We start from the raw sequence: 9,879 nt of genomic DNA, 5'->3' as shown, positions 1-9,879 counted from the left end.
TAGAACTGCTATATGACTAAGCAATCCCTCTTCTGGGCATACAAACCGAGGAAACCAGATCTGAAAGAGACACGTGCACCCCAATGTTCATCGCAGCACTGTTTATAATAGCCAGGACATGGAAGCAACCCAGATGCCCATCAGCAGACGAATGAATGAGGAAGCTGTGGTACATATACACCATGGAATATTACTCAGCCATTAAAAAGAATTCATTTGAATCTGTTCTAATGAGATGGATGAAACTGGAGCCCATTATATAGAGTGAAGTAAGCCAGAAAGATAAAGACCATTACAGTATACTAACACATATATATGGAATTTAGAAAGATGGTAACGATAACCCTATATGCAAAACAGAAAAAGAAACTCAGATGTATAGAACAGATTTGTGGACTCTGGGAGAAGGCAAGGGTGGGATGTTTCAAGAGAACAGCATCGAAACATGTATATTATCTAGGGTGAAACAGAGCACCAGCCCAGGTTGGGTGCATGAGACAAGTGCTCGGGCCTGGTGCACTGGGAAGACCCAGAGGGATCGGGTGGAGAGGGAGGTGGGAGGGGGGATCAGGATGGGGAATACATGTAAATCCATGGCTAATTCATTTCAATGTATGACAAAAACTACTGCAATGATGTAAAGTAATTAGCCTCCAACTAATAAAAATAAATGGGGAAAAAAAAAAGAGATGCTTCATAGCTAATTCTTTCCTTCACAAAGGCCAGACTTGCAGTGAAGAGTAACAGTTCTTTCCCTCTTCTCTAGCTTCCTGTCTCAACTTCCCCATGCTCCCACAGGGCTTTATGGCAATAAAATTTCTTGCCCTTTGGATAACACAACTCTTATAAATTCTTAACCTGGAAAGTGCAATGATTAAAATGAGATTTTCTTAGGACTAAAATTGTAATGCTATATCAAAAGAAGTAAAAAGTAAAGCCCTGGAAATTGGGAAGGTATGGATTTATGTAAGAGCTATGTGAGATGACCACCACCGTTATGGCAGAAAGTGAAGATGAACTAAAAAGCCTCTTGATGAAAGTGAAAGAGGAGAGTGAAAAAGTTGGCTTAAAGCTCAACATTCAGAAAACTAAGATCATGGCATCTGGTCCCATCACTTCATGGGAAATAGATGGGGAGACAGTGGAAACAGTGTCAGACTTTATTTTGGGGGGCTCCAAAATCACTGCAGATGGTGATTGCAGCCATGAAATTAAAAGATGCTTACTCCTTGGAAGGAAAGTTATGACCAACCTAGATAGCATATTAAAAAGCAGAGACATTACTTTGCCAACAAAGGTCCGTCTAGTCAAGGCTATGGTTTTTCCAGTGGTCATGTATGGATGTGAGAGTTGGACTGTGAAGAAACCTGAGCACTGAAGAATTGATGCTTTTGAACTGTGGTGTTGGAGAAGACTCTTGAGAGTCCCTTGGACTGCAAGGAGATCCAACCAGTCCATCCTAAAGGAGATCAGTCCTGGGTGTTCATTGGAAGGACTGATGCTGAGGCTGAAGCTCCAATACTTTGGCCACCTGATGTAAAGAGCTGACTCATTGGAAAAGACCCTGATGCTGGGGGAGGATTGGGGGCAGGAGGAGAAGGGGATGACAGAGGATGAGATGGCTGGATGGCATCACCGACTTGATGGACATGAGTTTGAGTGGACTCCAGGAGTTGGTGATGGACAGGGAGGCCTGGCGTGCTGCGATTCATGGGGTCACAAAGAGTCGAACATGACTAAGCGACTGAACTGAACTGAACTGAGATGATAAGAAATTCAAATTTGACAACACATATAGCAAGAAACCTGTGTTGGGAAGATTCCCCTGGAGGAGGGCATGGCAACCCACTCCAGTATTCTTGCCTGGAGAATCCCCATGGACAGAGGAGCCTAGCAGGCTACAGTCCATGGGGTTGCAGAGTCGGACATGACTGAGCAACCAAGCACATTGCAGATGGCAAGAAAATGGTAGAACAGGTATGATGTAGAACTATTTGCTCTGATAAAAAGAAGCAATACCAATCCAAGCAATCCAATCAAGGATTTCCTTCCAAAATACACAATGAACTTCTTCAAATCAGTTTAATAAGACTGTTCAAGTCAGATTAGCTTAAACAGGTTCTTTCTTATAGATGACTCACGATCTCCAATAAACATATTAATATGTAGTCAGTATCAATTAGTCATTAAAGGGATGATAATTAAAATCAGATTGAGGGACTATTAAATGCTTATAATAATGCCAAAATTTTTAAAAGCAGATAGATAGTACCCAGTTTTTGTTAAGATGTATGACAATCTGATTTCCTATATTCGCCTGGTAGAGTAAACTGGTACATTCACTTTGGAAAAGCATTTGGCAATAACTAATGTAGTTGACTATATGTAAACTCACTAGACCAGGATTTTCATTTCATTCCTGGTATATTAATTCTCATTGCTGTGTAGTTTCTACTCTTTGAATATACTAAAGCTTATGTATTCATTCTACTGTATGTATATAAAGGCATATGAAGTTTGAAACCAAGGGGAACTAATCTGTGAAGCTAAAAGTCAACATTGGTCATTCTTGGTTGAGTGTGCTCCAATGCTGTTGAAAATATTATATTTCTTGGCTTAAATGATGGTTATCCATGTATTCACTTTGAAAATTCATCTAATTATATACTTATGATTTATGCATCAATAAAATATTGTATGTTGTGTGTTATATATGCATATTGTACTTATATATTAAGGGAAATTTTAAGATAACAAAAAGTTATGGTCTTGTGGCTTAGACAATCAAGAATCTGCCCACAACGCGGAAGACCAGGGTTCGATCCCTGGGTCAGGAAGATCCCATGGAGAAGGAATGGCAACCCACTCCAGTATTCTTGCCAAGAGAATTCCATGGATAGAGGAGCCTGGTGGACTACAGTCCATGGGGTCACAAAGAGTCAGACACACTTTCCAAACTAAAATGTTCACATTATTCTTGTTCTATCAATCTTACTGTATACGGTTTTACTGTTGGATTTGTTCAATGTTTATTATTTTCTAGATTTATTGAGTTAAATAGGATTTGACTTTCCCATTAGAGAGCAAAATCCTGAGCACTAGGATAATCTTCATATTCATTCATGATCTCTCCTTAAACAAAAGATACCTTGGTCTCAAACCCTTTGGTCATTGCTCTTGTATCTCCATTTCTTGTATGAAGGATGCACCAATACACACATATTCCATGTTTGTGTGTGCTAGGTTGAAAATTATATATATTTTTAACTTCCCAACATTATCACCTTTAATTTCCACTATTATGTATTAATTATTAAGACTTTTTAATTATTTAAGACTTTTATTAACAGGTGCTTACAGTTTGTTGACTTTTTAAAAAAAATCAAGCTGTAAACTTTTATTACAAATTAGAAATGAGGTTTTAAAAGATATCAAAACTTGACCAAATATTAAACAATTTAAAAAAAAAACCTTCAAAGCTGTATAAAGAAAAACCAGACTCTTTGGGGAAAAAAAAAAAACACCATTTTTATTAACAAAAAGAAATGTCTTTATCTAAAAATAATAAAAACTCCATGCTGAATAGATAATGCAGACAATTCTTGTTATCTGTTTTCAACGGACAAAAAGCAAGAACTTATGATCTTCTGTTCCAATATTTTGTTCATTTCTAATTGCTTGAATTTCATGTTAATTACTTCTTGTTGAATGACTAAACCAAATGATGGTAGAGGTGATAAACTGTCATCGACTCAGCTCCTTCCTGCTCAGTCTAGGAAGCAGACAGATTCTTAGCTTGTGGATTGGCTGCTTTTGTTTCTTTCCCATCTCCTGGTTGAGCATCTGTATCAGTAATTGAGGTTGAGGCAGTACCAAGGTTGAAGTGGTTGCTGACCTTGGGTCTCATCTTGATTTTCTTTATTTTCTTCATTGCTGTCCTCTCTGGGCTGTGTTTGGACAGGAGAGCCCCTGTAGAACTGTGTCCTAGGTATAATCCCATAGTTATTCTGTCTCACTGGTCTACTTTGTTCTATCACACCCTGGTTGTCAGCACCCTCATCATTTCTCCCTGCACAGGATGGTTGGAACATGATGATCATTGTCCATAGGGTCTCCATATGTACTAAAGTGGGAACCTTTGCCTGCCATAGGGCCTAGCATTCAGGAGCATTCTCTGATCTCTCATTCTCTTCCTCCTTCTCACTGTTCTGCTAATTCTGCTGGTAACTGGGTGGACATGGATAACTTCCCTAATGGTTCAGTTCAGTTCAGTTCAGTTACTCAGTCATGTCCGACTATTTTCAACGCCATGAACCGCAGCACACCAGTCCCGCCTGTCCGTCACCAACTCCTGGAGTCTACCCAAACCCATGTCCATAGAGTTGGTGATGCCATCCAACCATCTCATCCTCTGTCATCCCCTTCTCCTCCTGCCCTCAGTCTTTCCCAGCATCAGGGTCTTTTCAAATGAGTCAGCTCTTCACATCAGGTGGCCAAAGTATTGGAGTTTCAGCTTCAACATCAGTCCTTCCAATGAACACCCAGGACTGATCTCCTTTAGGATGGACTGGTTGGATCTCCTTGCAGTCCAAGGGACTCTCAAGAGTCTTCTCCAACACCACAGTTCAAAAGCATCAATTCTTCAGTGCTCAGCTTTCTTTATAGTCCAACTCTCACATCCATACATGACCACTGGAAAAACCATAGCCTTGACTAGATGGACCTTTGTTGGCAGAGTAATGCCTCTGCTTTTTAATATGCCATCTAGGTTGGTCATAACTTTCCTTCCAAGGAGTAAGCGTCTTTTAATTTCATGGCTGCAATCACCATCTGCAGTGATTTTGGAGCCCCCCAAAATAAAGTCAGCCACTGTTTCCATTGTTTCCCCATTTATTTCCCATGAAGTGATGGGACCAGATGCCATGATCTTAGTTTTCTGAATGTTGAGCTTTAAGCCAACTTTTTCACTCTCCTCTTTCACTTTCATCAAGAAGCTCTTTAGTTCCTCTTCACTTTCTGCCATAAGAGTGGTGTCATCTGCCTATCTGAGGTTATTGATATTTCTCCCAGCAATCTTGATTCCAGCTTGTGCTTCCTCCAGCCCAGCGTTTCTCATGATGTACTCTGCATATAAGTTAAATAAGCAGGGTGACAATATACAGCCTTGACGTACTCCTTTCCCTATTTGGAACCAGTCTGTTGTTCCATATCCAGTTCTAACTGTTGCTTCCTGACCTGCATACAGGTTTCTCAAGAGGCAGGTCAGGTGGTCTGGTATTCCCATCTCTTTAAGAATTTTCCACAGTTTGTTGTGATCCACACAGTCAAAGGCTTTGACATAGTCAATAAAGCAGAAATAGATGTTTTTCTGGAACTCTCTTGCTTTTTCTATGATCCAACAGATGTTGGCAATTTGACCTCTGGTTCCTCTGCCTTTTCTAAATCCAGCTTGAACATCTGGAAGTTCATGGTTCATGCTGTTGAAGCCTGGCTTGGAGAATTTTGAGCATTACTTTGCTAGCATGTGAGGTAAGTGCCTCTGCCAGAGACTCCTGGACCCTCACAGTCTAACAAAACTTGGCTCACTGGAGAAGGCAATGGCAAACCACTTCAGTATTCTTTCCTTGAGAACCCCATGAACAGTATGAAAATTTGCTTTAGTAAATCTGAAAAATGCTGGTCCTCTGCAACTGACTTCCAAGCCTAGCAATGGTTTTAAGCATTTAATTCCTTGTATTAAATCCCTTTTCAGAAGGAATATCTAGAATGATTTTTATAGCCCATATCATGCTGATATAGTCTCAATATTATAATGTTTGAGGAAATAACTACTTTTAGCAAACATAAATTTTTCTTAGGTGAATTGTTCAATTCAGCAAGTACATGTGCTTTTATTGTTTTTAAAGTTCATTTTTACCCTTATATCAGCTTACGTTGGGTCTTCCCTGGTGGTTTAGCTGTAAAGTATCTGTATGCAATACAAGAGCCACGGGAAACATGGGTTCAATCTCTGGGTCTAAAACATCCTCTGGAGAAGGGAATGGCTACCCATTCCAGGATTCTTGCCTGGAGAATTCCATGGACAGAGACACCTGATGGCCTGCGGTCTGTGGGGTCACAAAGAGTCAGACACGGCTGACTAATACTTTCACAGCTTATGTTAGGGCACATGTAAATTACAATTATTCATTGATCACCTACAGGCGTAGATGCCTCTGAGATATTATAGGTTTAGTTTCAGACCACTATAAGAAAGCAAATAGTATAGTAAAGTGAGTCAAACAAATTTTTTGGTTTCCCAGGACATATGAAAGTATGTTCATACTGTACTATAGTCTATTAAGTATACAATAGCATTATGTGTAAAAAATTTATATACCTTAATGCTGAGGTAATGCTGAGGGGGAAGGATAAATTAGGAGTTTGGGATTATATACACTACTATATATAAAATAGATAGCCAACAGGACCTACTGTATAGCACAGGGACTTATGCTGTTTTCCATAATAACCTATAATGAAAAAGTTTCTGAAATGGAATATGTATAATAAAAGGTATATGTATAATTGAATTACTTAGCTGTACACTTGAAAACTAACACAATGTTGCAAATTAACTATACCTCAATAAAAATAATAATGCTGTTGGAAAAATGGTGCCTATACACTTACTTGAGGAAGGGTTACCACAAACCTTCATTATGTAAAAAGCACTATCTATGAAGAGTGATAAAGCAAAGTACATTAAAACAAGATATGCTTGTACTATCTTTTTAACATTGTTCTATGTCCTGGTGTTATAAGAATATTTTATAACATACTTTTTGCTTATAATATTATATTAGAAATTATAATCCTTGGTTTGGCAACTAAGACTTCTTTTGTTATAAGGACAATTGGATTAAGTAAAATATTGTCTTAGTTTATTCCACACTATAACCTGTCATATTGTAAGAATTGATTGCATTATAAACTTTACCATTTACTTGATAAACATAATTTCCTTCTATGTACAAAAATCTATATTTGTTTGCAGAGTTACAAAGATGAATGCAATGTGGTCCATTTTGCAATACACACACAATCCAAGTGACAAGGATAAGCATAGTCATGGCAAATTATAATGAGTTTAGCATATGTTGAAGTCAACATAGAAGTATTAAAAAATGGCAAACTACGATAGCATAACCGAAGGGTTTCTTTCTGCATCAAGAGTTGAATAAACCTTGACACTTGAATAGAAATGTTATCTGCCCCTAATTTGAATTCAATCAAGGCTAACAAGGAAGAAGGACATTTTGGATATACAGAACAGCTAGAAAATAATATAAATGCATCAAAATCAAAGCACTATTAGGTAATGAAAAATATTACATGATATTGAAGTATAAATTTTATGCTATCAGGGTGAGTTTGAATTTTATTCTCTAGGCAATCAGAAGCCAATAAAAGAGAGTTCTCAGTGGCAAACATGATCAAAGTTGAATTTAGAATTCCAGTGGTAATAGGAATTATGGAATAGAGGAGAGAATAATAGGTGTTCTGAAAATACCAATATCCTTCCTTTTCCTTGTCCTTAATGTCCATTTTGCAAAGGTGATGCTGTGTCATTGACATAACTGCTGGAGTGTAAGCGCTTGACATTAAACTTTTAAAATTATTGATTGTAATGTAAGTGTCTGATATTAAGTTTTTGATTGCCAAGGCATCCATCTCAAAGACATCCATCTCAAACATATTGTCAGCTATGTGACATAGCTCAACTAAATGAAAAACTGGGCTGCCCCACCATGAGGTTTTCCTTTTAAAACCCTGAATAACCTAGGTTTACTGACAGTGACCTCTCTTTTTCCTTCCCATGCTCTAATTCCCACTCTTATGCTTAAATTCTCCAATAAAGAGTGAACCTGTGAAGTCTTAGGCATCCCTCTTTTGGACACCAATAAAGGCCGAGCTCCAGGTTGGCATGCTTTCTCTCTCTTTCCTCATGACTTTGCTATGTGGCCCTTGAGTGTGCCATGTACCTTCCAGGACCTCTGTCTGAGTAATACATATCTTTTTTTCCCCAAAGTTCCCTGATGGATTTTTTGCTGATGTGCATCTTGCATTCAAAACAAGAACCACAAGAGTCTGTCCAGCCACAGTACTGACTTTGGTTGGGAAATTATCTGTGGGGGATCCCATTAAGTACATCAAATATTCCTAGACAACAGTGTCACTATTGATATGCTGAGAATGACAGTAAAAACCTGGCTTATAACAAAAATGAGGTACTTAACAACTGAAGTTCTTCAGAAGTGAAAATGAAAGTGAAGGTGGCTCAGTCATGTCCAACTCTTTGCAACACCATTGACTACACAGTCCATGGAATTCTCCAGGCCAGAATTCTGGAGTAGGTAGCCTTTCCCTTCTCCAGGAGATCTTCCCAACCTGGGGATCGAACCCAGGTCTCCAGGATTGCAAGCAGATTCTTTACCAGCTGAGCCACAAGGGAAGTTATTCAGACAAGGGTCCAAACCAATCTTTCAAAAATAATATTTTTTTAATTCTGCTGTGTATAATGAGAAATATTAATGCATGACTTCATGAATTCATACATGTTTTTTTACCTTAATATTATAATTTTAATGTTTTGTTTTTTCAAAAAAGCATGCCCATTATTTGTATAGTTGGTCTAAATTCTACCCATTTGTATACTTTGTCTAATGACATTGTTGATCAATTTACTTTTTGAATAAATTTGGCCTATTATCAAATCCTCAGTAAGCAGTGAGAACTGAGAAATCCTCCAAGCTAAAGAGAAGCATTAGTGATAGGGTTTCAAACCTAAAATGGTTTATGACGGACTATTTTATATTTAAGAAAATCAATGTAAAAATGGTCTAGTAAAAGCTAGCTCATTACCTATATTTCTCCAATTTTTCAAGGGCAAATATAATGTCTCTGATATTTTTCCCTTATTATTCTTTCTTTGGCTCTCTTTTTTGTCATTGAACACATTTTGCTGGATCCCAAGTGATGAAAAGTTCATTTTAAAGTCAAATATATAAGCTGTAATTAGGTTCAGGACTTGATTGTTTTAGTGAAAAAACTGAGTTCTGGTTTACCCTTATGGATAAAGATGTTAAGATCCCTTCTTATTAAGTTTTGTACTTTTTTGATCACATTCAAGAAAGAAACAAAAAATTCAATTATTTAATCACTGTGTCTTTTTCTATGATGGAGTAATAGAATCATTATATTATTCCTCTGTTTTTATTATCCATCTTCCTATGTTCTATTATGACTGATACAATAACAAAGTTAAAAACAATACTTTTTGTTCAATACTTCTGAGTGTCTTTGAATGCCATACTTTTGCACGAAACTAAACATTACTCTTAAAATTTATTATATTCCCAAAACAGGGAAGTTCCTCATAAGGAAATATTTAAAGAGTTCTACTTTCTCAAATTACCCTTGGATTGACTAGTGAGTGAAAAACAATGTTCTTGACTCACTGGGTTTTAATTCTCCATCAGAGTTATCTCCAGAGAACTGCATTTCTACATCTAGGGAGACTCTTGCTTGTCATTCTTAATTGAGAGCAGCAGCCCAACTAACACAACAGTGTAAAGAAAGACCATCAGTAAAAATGTCACATCAATATGAATTAAAGTAAATGGATTTTCTAGCTATCAGTGCATCTGTCAGGACATTGCCAGTCTAGATTCACATATCATATGTACGAACTGTTGATCATGGTTGATTTTTCCTGCTACAATATGTATGCCAACAATTATAGCAATTGCCTGCACAATATAAAATCAGTTGGCATAAAGCTATAATAAAAAGTGTGTGATACTACTGGAAGTATGAGCATACAGATTAATTGGTCAA

At 37.5% G+C, this 9,879-nt stretch overlaps 1 pseudogene; it reads right to left on the bottom strand.

Moving 5' to 3' along the window:
* Positions 1-3,712: 3,712 nt before the first annotated feature.
* LOC110132940 (Y-box-binding protein 1 pseudogene) lies at positions 3,713-8,101 on the bottom strand (annotated as a pseudogene).
* Positions 8,102-9,879: the final 1,778 nt, after the last annotated feature.

This window comes from Odocoileus virginianus, unplaced genomic scaffold (genome assembly GCF_023699985.2).
Source record: "Odocoileus virginianus isolate 20LAN1187 ecotype Illinois unplaced genomic scaffold, Ovbor_1.2 Unplaced_Scaffold_2, whole genome shotgun sequence".
In the NCBI taxonomy this organism is placed as follows: domain Eukaryota; kingdom Metazoa; phylum Chordata; class Mammalia; order Artiodactyla; family Cervidae; genus Odocoileus; species Odocoileus virginianus.
Note: the sequence above shows the minus strand (reverse complement) of the source record. Positions and strands in the feature narration are given on the sequence as shown.